The sequence below is a fragment of the Taurulus bubalis genome, assembly GCF_910589615.1.
Source record: "Taurulus bubalis genome assembly, chromosome: 1".
Classification (NCBI taxonomy): domain Eukaryota; kingdom Metazoa; phylum Chordata; class Actinopteri; order Perciformes; family Cottidae; genus Taurulus; species Taurulus bubalis.
In genome coordinates this window covers 22,265,136-22,268,684 of record NC_136589.1, presented here as the reverse complement: position 1 = coordinate 22,268,684, position 3,549 = coordinate 22,265,136, and the positions used below count along the sequence as shown (strand labels likewise).

The 3,549-nt window shown below is 41.0% G+C and overlaps 1 protein-coding gene across 1 annotated transcript in view; it reads right to left on the bottom strand.

Moving 5' to 3' along the window:
* Positions 1–1,343: 1,343 nt before the first annotated feature.
* rab2a (RAB2A, member RAS oncogene family) overlaps positions 1,344–3,549 on the bottom strand; it is a 25,283-nt gene continuing 23,077 nt past the window's right edge. The window contains exon 8 of the mRNA XM_079215607.1: positions 1,344–3,549. This exon is cut by the window's right edge and continues 451 nt beyond it. The gene's annotated coding sequence lies outside the window, so the exon portion shown is untranslated.

The following is a 3,549-nucleotide window of genomic DNA, read 5'->3' as shown; positions in this document are numbered from 1 at the left end:
CAAAGTCAGTGGAGACATTAAACTAACAAATGGGTCGCATGTATATTTTTGACCCTGGCCTAGGGAGCTATTAAATATGATATAGTTGCCTGTTATGTTTGGTTAGTCATTGCCACCAGTACATCCCAGTTAAATACTAAACTGCTTAAACATACTTACTGTAATTCTCAAGGTGTGTTCAGGGCTGATCTGAGGTCAGCAGCATCCAGGCTAGAGGATTTCTTTGTATTTTACAGTCCTTCTCAGTCTGTTAGTAGGCTTCACATTAAAACAGTCTCTCTCACACACACACACACACTCACACACACACCTACCTTTGACAGCAGAAATACATAGTTCCTCGAAAAACTGTTGACATGAGGTCTGTAATTTATCCACTGGGGCAGTTCCTGGAAAAAGATGTTACGCTAGATTTGTTTTTAAATATAATTTTCCATTGCTCCACGAGTTTTTTTTCAGCAGACATTTCAACACAAGATTGCTAATAGTTTCCATATATTTAGATTAACCAGCTTTAGTCATCTTTAAAGTGTATGAATTACACGTTTCCTGCCTCGACGAGTCAAAATGTCTGCCGTGCGAAGGTAGATATCTCAAAACCTGGACGAGCAAACCGAAAATAGCACCAGTGCAAAAACTCGTTCTTTTGTAATTTGGGTAAACCAACCCTTAGAATCGAGAGCGACCGATCTTCAGGTATGGAATTGACCTATTCGTTTTATTATTGTGAAGGAGCCATGTAGTCCCCAACTGCTGCAGTCCCATTGGTCCATTTAGCTGCCATAAAAGCATACACATCTTCTGAGGCACAAAGGGTTTATACAAGGCAAGTGACGGATATTGTGAGTGGTTCATAAATCATTTATCAAGACTTCATCCAGCACCGATCATATTGGTAGCTAACAGTTTGGGTGACACGTTCACATACGCGGTGGAGCCCAAAAAGTGAGATATTCCTGCAAAATGTAGGAATTTCACGTATGGATTTAAGCCCCAAGAAGGTCATGGGCATACACTGAACATGTAAACCTTCCTGACTGCATAGGAGTTAAAACATGTTTCATTCATTAGGCAGGCTCTCAGTCTGGCTGACCTTCATCGGGGAATACAATCTCCATGACCGTTGAAGGTCGAATGGCACAGATCCAAGAGCGCACAAGTCCCTCCCTGCTCATTTTAAATCAGATCGAGTAAAACAGCATGAGGACCCATTATGATTGATTCATTCAAAAGTCAGCATGGGCGGGGCGGCCAAAACACATACAAGAAAAATTAATACAAATGCAGGGTTGGTGTTGGTGTTTCTTGTTTTTCCATCTCCACATAAACATCAAAATGACATGTTTAGAGTTTAGAATGTTTTATTATAGTTTATTGTGATAGCATTTTCATTTTTTAATTTTTTTATGTTTTGTTTTTTCCAAAGAACAAACACAGCAAATAACGTTGAGGGGAGGGGGGGATGGGGGGCAGGAAGCGGAAGAGAGGAGGGCCACAGATAAAGATAGCTAGATCGATCCACAGATAGACAGATAGATGGATGCATCAGGTTTGGCTTGATCCTTCCCCCCGGAGCCCCTCTGAGTCCACACACACGCGCGCATAAAAACACTACATTTTGCTTTACTAAGAATAATTGTCATCAGAATGAGATTAATGACGGTCTGAATATATCTAGGAGTTAAAAAAAAAGAACAATAAGAGAGGGACACATTGCTGTGAAACCTACCAACAACTTCCTACGGCTATGTTAGATAAACAGAAATAGATGTATGCGTCGTCTGCGTATGCCTGCACATACATGTGTGTGTATATGTGTGTGCATGTGGGGGGTAAATGTTCGCATGTTGGTTCGGATTCCTTCCAAATGCCCTGATACATACGCAAAACTCAAACTAGGCCTATTTCTACGACCTCTCCCTCTACGTGTGCATCTCTGCATGTGGTATGCATTGTCAGCTAGCAGTAAAACGCCTGTCGGCAGAGAAAAGGGTCAGTTTGATTCGCTTTTTTGTTGTCATTTTAAGCAGCTGTCCAAATCTCTCTCAGGGGGGTAGAGTTAAGGCAGGCAGCTGATTTCAAGACATATTACGGGGGCGTAGTCTTTTTTTCTTTTTTTCTTGACAAAACACAGGTAAACACAATAAATTTGGCATTAAAAATAGATACAGAGCCAATGTCACCACAGAGTCAGAGAGAGAAGTGGCGATAAGAGGGGAGGATGAACAAAGAGTAACCGAAGTAGTAAAACATGGGCATAACAGCTAAATGGTGCTGATTACAACGGGGATCTCGGAGCGAAAAATCAAAAACTAAACATCGCAGCAGCATCGATCAAGCTCTAAACAGCATACATTAGATATCTGCCAGCTAACTCGTGGTGGAAGTCTTTGCTCGCTGAAAAACAAAAAAGGGAGACGTCGTGACATTTTCAGTCGGAGTCTGTTCTCCACCGGGGACTTTGAATGGCTCTGATAACAGCCCCGTTATCATTCATACTCGTCATTTAAAGGAAAGGGCACGGCCGGCCCGATGTAAAGGGAGGCCCAGTGCCTTTGGGTTAAAATGAGTTGTTCAAATGCTAAAAAGGCTGCTTGGGGTGTCTTTTCCTGGCCCTGGCAAAGAAATTATGAGTCCACAACAACACGCCAAGCTTCACCTTGAACAAGTCAAAAAAAAAAAAAAATGAAAAAAAAAAAATGCTACAGAAACCTAAAGAGCCATATATACAGAGAAACATGCCCGATAAATATAGTTAGCAAAAAAAGTCTTGATTTTCGATCTACTTTCCTCTCCTTTTACTTTTCAACTTCATAATGGCGGCCGCTGCTCTCAATCTCCCTGAACTTCTCTTTGAACTTTCCTTTCTGTTGTCCCCAAAAGGATCCAGTTACCCACTCAACAGTTTGCTCTTTTATTCTCTCTCCAGACAACACCTTTTGTATTTTTTAAGCCACAACCTGTTTGTAGTGTTCATTAAATACAAATCTTATGTAAGTCAACGAAAAGGACACAAAGATTAGAGAGGGAGGGAGAGAGAGAAAGAACAAATCATGGCTACAAACAGGGAAAGGAAGCAAAAAAAAAAAAAACATCAGAATTTTCACTTTTTATGGACAAAAGATACAGAGGGAGCTGAATGCTTCCTAAACCACACACACACTGACATACTGGAATACCTATATATTGTCCATACACACACACAGCATGAAAACTGACTCAACATGTGGAAACATGTCCTGCTATCAACGTGCTGCGTCATTGTCTTCACAACATGTACAGGTGTGTGTGTGTGTGTGTGTGTGTGCGTGTGTCTCTATATAGACACAACATAGCGCATGGTTTGTTCCATATAGTCAGTTTCTTAAGAGGGTGTTTAATCTTTACCCAGAACCTCATCGTTACTGCAGACACAATGTCGCTTTTCAATCTCAGGTCCTGGAATATCTCAACATCATCTTCGTGATTAAGTGCGTAAATTTACCTGCTGGAATAGAATTCTTCACATTCCGGCATGTTTTTAGATGATAAAAGATACAAATCCCTTTA